Source organism: Ambystoma mexicanum, chromosome 5q (genome assembly GCF_040938575.1).
Source record: "Ambystoma mexicanum isolate Mex_15411 chromosome 5q, UKY_AmexF1_1, whole genome shotgun sequence".
In the NCBI taxonomy this organism is placed as follows: Eukaryota; Metazoa; Chordata; class Amphibia; order Caudata; family Ambystomatidae; genus Ambystoma; species Ambystoma mexicanum.
In genome coordinates, this window is record NC_090933.1 from 1,109,917,970 (window position 1) to 1,109,932,991 (window position 15,022).

Genomic DNA, 15,022 nt, shown 5'->3' on the forward strand with positions numbered 1-15,022 from the left:
CCGAGTTCGGAAGGCCCGGTAATTCCTCCCTCCAAGGACCCAGACACAGTCCTTCCCCATTCCCATTTCAGACCCCATAGGGCTGAATAGGAATGGGAGAAGGACCAAACAACGGGCCATTACGAGATGGCCAGTTGTTTGCTCCCTCTTCCCCTCACAGGACCCGCTCTGCACGTCTGGTAAAACCGGGTCCCGCGAGGGGAACTCGTAATCGGGCGGTACAGGGTTGACGGCACCGGCACCTTTACCGGTGCCGTTAACCCCCGTACCACCCAACTCGTAATGAGGGCCATAGTGTTTATGGAATAAGACAACAATTGGACTACTGTGCTGGAATGGTGAAATTCACTATAAACCCACAAGAATTTCTAATGTACTTACTACAAGTACTGGAAACCAAAAACATACCTATAAATGAAATCTTCCAGATTTCATACATGTGGAAACATACATGCACTCTCTGCACTCTATGCAACAATGTGACACAAGCACAAATCCCCAATGAGCACTTTGTGTATGTATCAATACCTATTTGTGAATCGGTTCCATTTCAGCAAATTGTACAAAATGGAAACCATGGTAGATTATGTACTACCTGCAATTCGGAAAATTGCTCCAGCTTACTAATAGAAACACATAGTAAAAACATAATACTAATACGTAATACTAATGCTTTTACGTTACAATGCATTTGGTACCAAAAACAACTGCAAGCTGACTGGATTCACACATGGTCAACTACAATAGGTATAATCTACCACACAGGAGACACAACCAAAAATGCAGGTCACTATACTGCATACATAAAAAAAATGTGGATGGTTCGAATGTAATGATAGTACCATTACTCTAAAGCAGAGATTACCTGCAAATTTTACAAACACTTATTTAATCTTCTTAAAACCAAAATGTATTAACTAAACTGTACTTAAACCTTAACTAAACTTCTATTAAAAAAACTATAAACTGTTAGAATATGCCAACAGGTATCTAACTGCCCAAGATTCTACAACAACTAAAGAGATAAATGAATACCACTAAATTATATCAAACAATAAACAGTTAGAATATGCCAACTGGTATCGAACTGCCCCAATATTTTACAATGTCCAAACAGATAAAACAATACCACTTTATTTTGACAAAAAATAGACTGTTAGAATATGTCAACAGGTATCTAACTTCTCCAAAAATCTGCAACAAGCCAATATAGAGAGCATTTGCCAGAAACAACAAGTGAACACTGAAAACAAACAAACACATAGACTGTAGCATAACAAAAAAAGGGTTGTTTTTTTTAATCCAACATGGATTTGTTTCTCCCACAGACCCAATGATTTTAGCAACAAACACAGAAACAGAGAAAATTGCACAGTACACTGGTTTGTAATCTACTAAATATGAAGGTAAAAACAAAAAATGTTGATTATTCAATGTTATAAGTCATTACAAAATACCAATACTAACATGATCTTTTCTTTTATCACAGAAATGAACAAGAAATACATGTACTTTAGTTACTAAACCAAACAGTAAGTATATTATAATAAGTACAACCATCGCAGCAAATCACACCCATAGTGACTTATAAATTTGGTGCTTTTAAATTTGGTGCTGTCCATGCACCCAAGAATATATGCCCTGCCCACAACCACCACAGCATATCACACCCATAGTGGCTTACCACTTTGTTGCTTATAAATTTGTTCTTGGATCCCAAAGTTATAAGCCACTATGGGTATCACACCCATAGAGTCAAACATTTTGCCTATGCCATATGGGCACTTTTAATGTCTGCGGACATGATGAGTGTTCTTAGAACACTTTCAACTTGCCAGCGAACAATACGGACAGGTCACTCCCATTTTGTTTTTTTACGAACATTTCAGGACACCGTGAGTGTTCTTAGAACAGTTTCAGCTTGCTTGCAAACAGTACGAACAGTCATACCGTCCTCAGGACACCCCCATTTTGTTTATTGACGAACATCCACCGTCCTCAGGACACCCCCATTTTGTTTATTGACGAACATTCCAGAACACATGATGAATTCTTAGAACAGTTTCAACTTGCCTACGAACGAAACGGACAGGCATACCGTCCTCAGGACACCCCCATTTCATCCATTTACAAACATTTCAGGACACTGCAGGTCTTCTTAGAACAGTTTCAACTTGCCTGCGAACAAAACGGACAAGCATACCATCCTCAGGACACCCACATTTTGTTTATTTACGAACATCCCAGGACACATCATGTGTTATTAGAACAATTTCAACTTGCCAGCGAGCAATACGGACAACGTCCTCAGGACACTTCCATTTTGTTTATTTACGAACATTTCAGGACACCGCGAGTGTTCTTAGGACAGTTTCAGCTTGCTTGCAAACAATAGGGACAGTCATACCGTCCTCAGGACACACCCATATCAGTATACCGCATGTGTTCCTAGAACAGTTTCAACTTGCCTACGAACCATACGTACAGACATAGTGTCCTCAGAACACCCGTTTCATTTATTTAGAACATTTCAGGACATCTGTGTTGTCCGCGGACAAATCAAACACAAGGAGATCTACCACCTAAATAAATACAACATTTAACCCATCTCTTACTCCCCCACCCTCCTCAAACAGTCTCACACACCAACACACTCTACTAAATAGCATTTCTCCACCAAGTTTCACTGCGTTGTCCGCGGACGTCCGCGAACTCAAGATGTCGGGCGTTCCCGAAAATCTGAAGCGCTTCATGCTCTTCGCCGTCCAATCAGCGAACACGTTGCATGTCCGCGGACATGATGCAAGCCGGTTGGCCAATCAGGACACTGTCCGCGGAGCAAACAGGGATGTGTGTCCGCGGACCGAACATAGATATCACTATTTTTTTTAACCTATTTTTTGCTCATTTTATAAAAAACTACTGGACGGATTTTCACCAAATTTGCAAAAGCACGCTTTCGGGACCCAGCTGCTGCTCCTGGTCCAAATTTGGTGAAAATCCATCCAGCGGTTTGGGCTGTAGGCGTGAGCAAAGTTTTTTCCCCATTCAGTCTATGGGAAAAAAAGAAGTTTTGGGACCCCCTTATAACTTTGCCCCCCTGGACGAATCCTCACCAAACATTGCAAAACAATTCAGAGTGGGCCATATACTTATTTTGCAAGGTTTGCTGAGGATTCGTCCAGGGAGAGCGAAGTTGTAAGCCACCCAAAAAGGGCTCTTCCTATGGAAACGGCAACTTAACCATAACTACACAGCGACTACCATTGCTGTGTAATATCACACTATTAATATTTATACAATGATCAGCATTGGGTGATATCACAACAACAATCTCTTTAATCAGAATGAGTACGGATAAGAAAAATAATGCAGCATGGAATGATACTTGATATGGATAGGAAAACAATGCAGCATAGAATAATACTTGATATGGATAGGAAAACAATGCAATGTCACTTTTCCCCCTGATACTACTCAATCCCCCCCAATATGCAGTATAAATAGATGGAAGAGGAGAACACAGGTTTCAGGAATAAACACTCAACAAATCCAGTTTCAATCCCATTTCCCCCCAGGAAGCATAGAGAGAAACACGAATGATTTCAAACAGGTCTAATGCTTTTGAATGTGGCTTGTAATGAATGGGAAAAACACTGAAAAATTGATTTAATTCACTTAATTGGATTCAAAACTAGTGGGAGCCACTTTGTATTGTTTCAGGTAAACACTAGAAATGATGATTGAATAACTAGCAGATTGAAAACTGAATTCTGACGTCGGATGCAAAAAATAGCTGTTTTATACACGATGAAATTGAGCCAAATGCAAATTCGTGGCAAACTTTTCCGCGTGCGAGAAACACGATTGTGGGAAAACTATAAGGAGTTGGAATGTGATGTTGTGTTTGATGGGAAGTTGAGGATGATAGCTTCAATTTGACACTTAAATTTCTAGCATGTACGGTACGGAAGTTACAGAGGTTTTAGTAGAGGCCGATTTTTCTCAGAAAGAGTCAAGATTTACAAATGAAAGATGAGATTTTGAAATTACAAACAAGGATTTTCTTTACACTAGGGAGTCTATGAAGCCCCAAGCTACACGATAGCACAGCCACCAATCCAGTGACGCCCCCGGATGGTTTCTACCTGCCGAGACGCTTGCCTTTCTTCAGCAAATATATTTCCGCAAAGATGAATTTATCACTACAATTAACAAAGGACTATATGGATGAGGGAAAGATTCAGAAAAACAAGAAAGATTCTACAATGCAGTTCTGGATATCATAGAATGGGTTGGATAGGATTACTTAAAGATAAGAGATTGGCTAGGGACAATTCTATGCTAGATACTCACAACTATGGTTTGGAATAGGCCTGTCAAAGATTTGGTCAAAGGTTGTGGGCTGGAATTCTGCTAGCCCACCGGACAGGATTCCAGCGCTTGGTTCTGCACTCAGCACGGCACTTGGGACTCTGCACGGCCTCTGGACTGGATCTGATGGGTTGGTCCTGGGTTACAGCTATCAGGTTACAGCTCTGCTCTACTGGTTTGGATCTCTGGGTTCTAGCAACCAAATATGTTCAATATTTGGTGTGCCCCTTGGAAGTCTGGGGTTAAAATCAGGTTTCAAGATTTTAAAGGCCAGCTGAGAAGGGTTCAGCTTTGGAATTGGGCCTCTCTGCTTTCAAAGATCTGGAGTCTTGGATCTGGGTTTCTCCTGCAGAGCACTTCGCCAGTAAATCAGTTGATGGATGAATCTGTGTCCTCTAGGTCCTAAACTGTCCCTATGTATGTATTTCCCAAAGGGGTGGGTAGGCTGAATTATACTAAGCACACCCACTAGGAATCCTATTGGTTAGAGTATTTCCCCTCTCCTGATTTGAGAAGGAAATCTAGTGTCATAGTGATTCTGTATTTTAAAATCCAGGGAGTACCTCCCGTTGGTTTCTGTACAGGATATCTATTTTTCTCATAAATCAGATTCACAATATCACCAACTTGCTAATAATACATATTCACATCACAGATTTAGTAGAGCACGCATCCGTCCGAGTCCCAACTTAGTGAGAGCTTTGGTTCCAATTTGACAGTTTTTCATGCTTTTGTTTGGATACCCAGTGTCAGATCTGTCCACATTTTTCTCCATACATGTGCATGACATCTGAGCATAATCCTGCGAAATTTCCTATTTCTAGCATTATCACAATTGCTACAACATCACAATTTCAATAGTCCTGTCTCTGAACATCACACAGGGTCCAGAGTAGTCTCAAACTGTGAGCAGCATTTTCATATTATTATTATTATACTTTATTTGTTTTGGTTTAGAAAAACCTTTACAAAATTCATTTTCATTACAAGGATACGTAGTCAAAAGAGAGTAACAAAACAGAGATAAAATTACATTCTCACTAGAAAAAGGATAGTATTTCTCTTATATCTAACATATTAAAAACTTATACCAAGAACATTTCATAGATTTACACATCGTTGCTTCATATTCACTTAATTAAAATCCAAAAACCAATAATCCTCAAAGCTCTTACACGGTAAGAAAACCAAAGCCAAAAACAATAAAGGAAGATATTTAACAGTTTGAAAACGGAATAAAAAGTAAATTTAAAACAGAGCACAAACATTTCTCAGAAATGTTGCTACCCTGATATTCAGATTGCCCTTACTGTTATGTAACATTTTATACCAAATAAATTCTCTATTTACTTCCCACGTGTTATGAACAAATTGCGCAAAGTATAGGAGCCTTTTTTCCCTCAGCGCCAAACATACCAAAAGTATGTGTTTCAGGTCCTCGACCATTCCTTCAATACCACAGAATCTGCACCACGGCCATATTAGCTGAACAGTAGATCGAATTGAGAGTATTTGGTTAGTGGGTAAAACATTGAACCTAAAACGCATAAAATCATTACGGATTATTTTATTTGGATATTTTGTTAGGTAACTTTCCATCCCCGGTAACCATTTATTCACGGCACACACTTGTTGGTACAATTTTGTATTCAATATCGAATTTTTCGTATGGATCCAATCAAATCCCAGCACGCTTTCTTTAACCCTTGCCGGGGTATTCCTGAGGGAGATAGTTGAGATACCCATTAAAGTCAAGTTTTTGTTTATATCTTCATTTAATTCCACTATGAAAGGATTGCAAATATCGCGACCTGCATGATAGTATAAAGAGTTAGTCTCAGAAGAATTGCATTTACTCCATAGCGTCATTCTTTTCCAGGTCACAAGTGCCTGGAGCGAGTTTAGACCCATTTCATACTTGATTAAATTGTACGGAATACATTTTGGTAAATAATACATTACAGATTTCCAAATGTAGCTTTCTACCGCGGACCACACACTTTCACTGGATAAGGAGTGAAATTCAGCCCCGTATATTAAATGGGGAATTACTTTTTTTGTATAAAATTCTCTAAGAGGGGTCATAGAGAATTTCCCAAATCTTACATCTAGAGCCCGCATTTGTGAAATAGCTATGTCGGCAATAAGTTTCAATCGTGTCCTAAGTAGGGGTGTGGATTATGCACCAGCTATAGAGTAACCCAAATATTTAAACTCCGATTTTTCTTTGATTTTGGTGTTCCCGGATACCCAAGATAACATATTTAATTTCTTGTTCTTCCTGCCTAGGCGCACAATCACTGTTTTGTCCGGGGTCACTTTGAGTGCAATAGAGGTAATAAATCCCTCAAAAGCTCTGAGCATACGTTGGAGTCCAACCTTAGTGATGTCAATAAGGAGAAAATCATCCGCATATGCCAACCAGGACATACACATGTTAGAAATTCTCAGTGATACTAGTCCCCTATTTAATAATGCCGTATTAGCGCCACTAACATATAGGTTAAAAATAGTGTGGGCCAATCTACAGCCTTGGCGCAGTCCATTATGGATGGTAAATTGATCCGAAAGGGTACCTGCTGAGTCCAGTCTAACTATCACATCTGTCTGAGAGTAAATTGCCCTTACTATGTCTATCAAAATTGCAGGCATATTTAAAGTTCTTAATCTTATCCAGAGTATATTCCTGTCCACCAGATCAAATGCTGAACTCAGATCCATAGACGCAATAAAGACCGAGGTATCCACCTTTTTAATTGCCTCAGCTCTTAAACAGTACAGGATCAGCCCCCCACATTCCGTCCCCATATTCCTCCTAAAACCAAAATGTCTCATATCCAAAACATGTTTTTCATCGATTCATTTCTGGATATCTCTTAAAACAAGTGATGAGAATAGTTTGGATTCCGGGTCAGCGATGGCTATTGGCCTGCAACTATTTGGACATAGTCGGGAACCCTTTTTAAATACAGGAATCATAATTGATACCCTCCAGGACGACGGGAAGGACTTAGTCAGTAATATATTGAAAAACAAGGTTGACAATATTTTTGCCCATAATTCGGGCTTAAGAATTTTGTAGGACATGTTATTGGGGCCCGGTGCTCCCGAGTTTTTGGATTTAACAATAAGGTTTTTTATGTCCCTTGTGGTAAAATTCAGGCGCCAATTTACTTCCTGATTCAATGGGGCCCCGGCCCGCTCCTTAATTGGACCGAACATGTTTGAAAAATGTCCCTTCCACGTGGCTTCGTTGATTGGATTCACTAATAACTCTTTCTGTGGTTTGTCCCAATTGTTTATTAAGTACCAGAAGTTTCCTGAATTTGTGCCTCTTAATGAACTCAACATTTTTTCTCCTCACTCTGACCTTTCTTTATTCTATGTTGAATGGACCAGTTTTTGTACCTCTGTTTGGCTTTTTTAATTCCATCCACCATATTTACAAAAGAAAGTCCCGATTTCTTAATTAGTCTAATTTCTTTTCTCATGTCCCTCTTTCTTTCTCTAATTTCTATATCAAAATTATGGGATATATCTTTCTTCCGTCGGTTGTCCCCAGGGTTAGTATCACCCAATTTTGCCACTACGCTACCAATGTATTTCGTAAAATTACTAGCCGCATAGGTCTTATTTCTCTGTATTTCAGTAAAATTCTCTAAGTCTGCTACCAGTAAACCAGTAAATTGTCTACTTTTTTTCCCCGTCCATGAAATACGACCTGTGTGATTGACATTTCTGTTGTAATTAAACACAGTTTTGGGTTCATTAAGAACAATACTACATATTTCCAACGACAAGATACAATGATCGCTAAAGGGAGTCTCAATGCAATCAAGTTTACCAGAGCGATAGAACAAGTCCCCAGAGCAGATGATATAGTCAATTATTGATTGACAGCCTCTAGCTTTCCAAGTTGGCAGATTATTTACCAAAATTTCCAAGCCCCACGTCTCGGCAAAGTATGACCACAATCTCCCCCTACACAATTGATTATCACCACCTAGGGGAACTTCCCCCAACTTACTAATCAAAACGTCCCCATTGAAGGAGTCCCCATGAATGACTGCAGTGAGGTCACCTGCGATCACTATCTGGCCACCTGTATTAATTGACAACTAGTTCTGTAAAAGGGATCCTAAGTTACATAGTTCCAAGCACAATTGCTTATCTGATAACTCAGCCGGATTCCAATATGATTTGACCAACAGAAAAGGTATGTCCATATTATTATACAGTAGTGAGAAGCCCACAGCCAAAAAGTGATGCGCAAAAAGCCATTCTCCCCTAATTATAGTGTTCAGATGGCTTTTCACGGCAATCAGGAGGCCACCTTTCGGGCAACCTCTACCTCCCCATTGTGCACATATAGAGGATACCGTATAACCCTCCCAACATAAAGGGACCCTTGACCAAGTTTCTTGGATGAAAAGTAAATCATATTGTGCCAGGTCCCTCATTAAATTCACATTATGTAGGAGATTAACGGAGCCTCTCGAGTTCCAGGTTAACAATTTCAATTTACATTTTACCTTGACTAAAGAGGCTTCCCTAACTTTTTGAGGCTGTCAATGGATTCTCTCAATGTAAGTGCGAGCCATCTCCAGTCCTGTGTCTCCTCCTTATCCCTCGCTTCACCCCTAACACCTTCCTCTTTGTTTGGAGGATCCTCCTTCTTTGATCTGCCTACATTTTTTGATGTCTCTGTTAGATAGGAGTGATTCTGAACATACTCAAAGATATCAAAACCCCTACGATGAAATTCTTCCGCTTCTTTCATCATCAAATTTCTAACCAGAGGGGATGGTATAACTAAACGGACATAGTCCAGCCTTTGCCTGTGTATATAATCCAGCAGGAAAATGTCTGTTGAATCAATCAGGCTTAAATTTGGAATCTGACCCAGTAGGGACAGAATGTATGGTCGATTGAGGGAAGTGGAGTTCTGATCTGCAAATAATGTCGTCAAAACAAGGCCAGGTAAGTCTGGTCTCACCGGGTCCTTCAGATCAAGTATCTGGTTCGAAAGAAGCTGGTCCTTCTCCATCAACTCCTTTCCCCTCCCCAGATCCTCTTCCCTCCCTCCCGCACAGTATTCTTCATATGAATCCAGCCTTCTATGGTTCTGTCGCTGTTCGAACTCATTTTTGGGAACCTCCAACTGTTGTTTTTCCCTTGGCACTCTAAGGATATTTAAATAAAGTGCCTCATCATTGACACTCTGATGACTTGTCCCTTCCTGTTTTTGATTCTCCTGCTGAGCCTGATTTCCCCTCTGAGCACCCCCATTCTCCTCAGGGTTCAGTTGACATGGGCTATTAGCCCCCCCATCCCGTCCATGGTCCTGGACACCGGGATTTGAATTACCCCTGATCAAGTTTGGGTTGGATTCCGTTTCATTTCCCTGAGGGATTTTCCAGTCCCAGGTGCCCACAACCTTATTATCAACAATGGGGATCAAATTCCTTACGGGACCCTTATTAGTTGGAGTTTCATTTGTCTCCTTCTGCTTACTTTTGGTCATAAATCCTTCTCTTCGGGTAGCATGATTAAACTCGTTCGCTATTACAAGCGGCCCTATGCTAGTCATCACTTACTGCTGGGTAACTGCATTGAAAATTTCATATACCTCATCGCTTTTTTTATTTTTCATTACTTCACATAATTGTTGATTTCCCTGTGTGTATTCATTGTGAGTAGCTTGGTCCTTCCCCTTGTTAGTGAACCAACAATTCTCCTTCAGTGAAATTTGTTTCTGTGGTTGTATGTTTACTCTGGGTGGGAATTCCTCATTCACTTCCCCCTGAATAACGTTTCTCAAGAATTTTCTAGATGTTTTGCCCATTCCACCATTTTTGTTCATATTTTTCTTGTTTTGTTTTGTAATTTTTTTACCTGTCTTTTCGACATTTTAAGTTCAGACATTTGACCCCCTGACCCAATTGCCCCAGTGCTTACATCTAGACAGTTTGGGTCAGTATCCTCCAACAAGATAATTCCCTCCCCCCCTATTGAGTCAGGTGCATTTTCTTGTGAGCTATCTACCAGAATGATCTCTTCCATAAGAGCCTTAGTAGAATCCTCCACCCTGTTCTCCCCTACCCTCTCCGTAATTTTCTTCTGAGAGTTAAGGTAAACTTCTGATCATTTATCAGGTAACACTCTGAAATCAATGGGCAAGTTATTCAAACATTCCGTTTGCTTACGCAATTCTGACAAGATAAGGCGATTAAAAATTGTCATCATTACAGTAAAAACAGAGGGAGAAGAGTTAGAGCTAGTTTTCGTTGAATTCTCCTTTCCCAACGTACTGCCATTAGAGAAATCTAACAATTTGTCATAGTTCAATTCAACCTGCACATCCTTGTCATCAGGATTTTGATAGTTCTCAAACTCCGTATTTGTATTAATTTCCACCACTTTAGACTGAGTGATATTCGCTATATCCTCATCTCCAAACAGCGGTTGAGAATTATCAATACTGTCCTCAGACTGTTTCTCAAGAAGAGAACGTTCTTGGGCAATTTTTAGAAATTCAGCCTCTTGAGAGGGGTCAATAATATCATCCTGGTGTTTTCCTGCGAGGAATATGGTTGTGCACATTGTAGTAATTCTACCTCCTCCTCGTTAGCTACCGGCAGCGGTAGCGCAGCTGCCCGGGCCAAACTTGCCCTTCTGGTGCTTACTGCCATGAAGAAGTCTGCCCTTGCATCTTTGCGGGGCGGAAATTTACTTTCCCCATTACTCAATTTCTCCCGGTTATACCCTGCAGCAGTGTACCCTATACCAACAAGTGAGCCCAATCAAGCTCCCTGAAACCTGCACCCACCTGCTTCGTAAACTCTTCTTCCCAGATGATTATTCCCCCCTCCACCCTCCGCCAGTCGAACAGCCGCACTTCCGAGCACTTCCGGATGCGCGCGCGAGATGCGCGTGCACCGGTGCTTATATGGAAGTGGGCTGGCTGTGTGTCGATGGGCCGGCGGAAGGCGGGTCCGTGGGCGTAGCTAAGAGGGAAGGGAGACCAAAATAAGTAACACTCCTTCCATGAGCGGGACCCGCGGTAGACCCGCGGTCAAGTTAAGGCAGGGAGGGAGAAATGAACATAAATACCCTCAATGTCCAGAGAACGAGTCATTCTCAAAGGTTGCGCGTTTCGCGCAACGAGGAGACCTCGAGCTTCAGCTTGCCGACGACGCCGGTATCAAAATCCAAGCCACAGCAGGCAATGCAGCCCAACAGCCGCACTTCCGAGCACTTCCGGATGCGCCATTTTCATATTAACAACCTATAAATTACAGATTTTTACAAATTTTTCACCATTCTCTATGAGTCTTTTTCCAAAAAGATAGTTTCTACAGTTTCAGATAAACAAATCTGTCTGGTCCCGCCCCCAGGGTTTGCTCGGCCCAGAGCAGTCCAGGGCTCTCTTCCTGCTGGCAGTTGGTTTCTGTTGACACCTGAATTTGCATTCCCTTTCAGTCCAGGAAGCCTATTGTCTCTTCCCAGAGAAGCAGAGCAAAATCTCCTCTGCCTTTTATTTGTATCAGTTCCTGGGCAGAGAGCAAAAGGGAAGGCACCTTTGTTTGGGGCAAACTGTGGATTGTGCTTTTGAAGTCCAGTGTGGCTGGCCTCAGTGCACTGTAAAACACTTTGTTTAAAATTGGACATGCTAAAATAACCTTTACATTTTCAACAAATATACACACAGATCTCTTCATTCCAGTCTTTTTAAAACATAGAAATTGAATTGTACCAACCTATATTGCTTTTGATGGCAAGTCTCTTCTTTTCCACAATTTGATCTTAATGTACACGGATAACTAACAGTATAAGTAAATGACAGCTCTGACACAGGCGAGCAGCGGTACTGCGCCCATATCTGACATGTTTTTCCAGACAAGCACCCTTTTGAATGGGGATATTTTTGTGATGAAATGTACTTCTCCTGACATTGTGCTTAGGTGGATTCTTTAAATAAAGTGATGTTTAACACCCAACAAGGATGTTGGATCTTTTCTGATGTTTGGGAACCATGATTTTGCACTTTCAACAGCCAAGGAAACACGGATTCTAAAGCACTTCTGGGTTTTCCTGGCAATGCAGCCCTGCCTTTTCTAGTAGTTCCATTTCACTCTGTGGGCAGCCCAATGACAGGTTTTGGCAGTGTGATCTCCTGTTTTACCACTGACATAGGCAAAATAGATGGTGGCCTATTTTTCCAGTTTCCCTCGCGCACTTCTCAAAGATTTTTAGCGCGCATTATGTTGTTTCTGATGCAAGCAGCACACAGCGATGTTGCAGGGCAGAGCCTAGTGGGTCAGAACATCCCACAATGGAGAGACTGAAGCTAATTGGAGTGGAGGACCTAGCAAGGAGCCATAAGACCGACCGATGTGTGCAACCAGGAAAGGGGAACACCGGGCTGGCAGACAGTGATCGGAATAACGCTATGAACGTTAAAATAACTCGAAAACATGCGTTGCTATCAAAGTCAAAACAAATTGAAAGGCACTTTGAATACTGAGCAAAATGAAAGCAAGTAAAATATATTTAAAGACAGTTTGAATACCAAACGAAATGAGAACAAGACAATTTGAATACCGAGCAAAATAAAAGCAAGTTAAAGCATATTTAAAAGCATTTTGAATACCAAACAAGATATAAGCAAGTTGGGAACACTCTTCCATCTTGAAAGGAGTGAAAGAAAGAGTGTGAATCTAATTGAAAGAACATTTTTGAACTGCATTGAAACAATGAACTGCATTAACTGAAAATGAGTGCTACCAAAGCCAAGAGAGCACAACAAATTGTATGTATGATACATCCATCATTGGTCCAAGCCAGAAAAGTGCAAAGAACGGTATATTAAAAGGCAACAAGCATTTACAAGACCCAATGGAACATAAGAAAGTGTAGAAAGTGCATGGTGGGTAACCAAGCCACAATACAGTGTCAGGAGAGTGTGACACATGTGACTAAGGCAATCCTCACTGCTGAGGAGAAACAGTGGACTGATGTTAAATGGAAAAGCAGTCAAGGGGGGGTACTGGTTGCATGACCTGTAATGTATGGACCGTGTGGTCTGGCAACTGTGCCTAGACTGGGTGCCTGCTGAAAACACCTGTAAAGAAGCTTGTGTCCTGCGAAGACCTTTTTGTAACTTGGAAGTAAAGTGTTTTTGTGAAATCTGGTGGATTTGAACTCTTGGGGAAAGAAGTCCCCTCTGTTGTTTTGGTGTGTAAAGTGGGAAGATGTGAACCCTTGGGGAAAGAATACCCCTGTGTTGCTTTCGTTTGTAAAGTGGGGAGATTTGAACCCCTGGGGAAGGGAACCCTGTGTTTGATTAACTATTCTGAACTTGGGGAAGGGGAGCTGATTACAAGCCAAAGAGTGAGAAGAAGCTCTGCATTTTACTTTGATCACTATTCATTTTTGATGCTGACATCCCTGTACATGGTAGCAGTTAGTTGTGAGTGCAAGTATAGGTTTTTGGACACAGACAGATGTTTTTACTTTGCCCTCCTGACACAGACTCTCCCTAATTTTCTTTAGGTAAGGAAATCCCAACCTGTTTGGTGTGTCTGACTCATGATGCCTTCACAGCACACATAAGAACACTCATCATGTTGTCTTTGGCATTAATGCCATCAAAACACTATGCCCACTATGAATAAATGAAGAAAAAACACCTGGGTGCACAAATGAAGGATAGTATTCTTTTATAAAAACACACATCAGCTCAATTTGGCCATGTGGGACCTAGGTACCCCCCAGGTTTCGGGTCCCACCCCAATCAGATGCACTCTTGCCTCCCCATTCCACAAGCATACCCACACACATTCAAACCAAGCCCATTCCCACACATGACCACATGCCACAACTTGAAAACAGCACTCTTAGTCTCTTTTTTACACATGCACCCATACACATGCACATATGCACACACAGATAGATATACAAAGTGTATTTCCTGATATCACCCCATATTTTCGCTGCGAAAAATACTGAATACCGAAATACCGATTTTCAGGACCCCCATCTCACTGCATATATATGGGGGGGTAACATTATTATAACAAATGTGGCGGGGTAAGGAGAGTTGGCCGCGGTTTGTCTCCCACCACACAAATATGCAGTGAAAAGAAAAATAAATGCTATATTTCGGGATTCAGCATTTTACATTTGACAATATCACATAGATCCGTATTTCCTTTCCTTACCTGCATGACACCGCAGCTCCAGCCTGGGTCTCCTGCTGCTGCCATACATGTGTCCTGGATGGCCCTCCGACTCCCAGCACCACAAAAAAAAAGAAACAGTGAGCAGGACAAGGTTCTCAGTAAAATGCTGCTCCCGCACTCAGTTTCCTGACAAGCTCTTGCGATCCAGAATGCCACCAGCTTACTGCCCCAGGACCTCTCAATACGTGGGTAGGCGCAGGGGCATCCCCCTACACACTTGTGGGCCTCCAATTCCCCAGCCTGAATGCCCAATGGGACATGGGAGGCTGGGAAGCTTTCCGCAGCTGGGGGAGAACTCAGTGCCTTCACTGGACTGGCTTGGCTCCTCTATACTTGCTAGTGGCTCGTAACCTTTTCACCCATTATGGACCCGGAGCGGCATCAGCCCTAAACCCTGTCTTTGT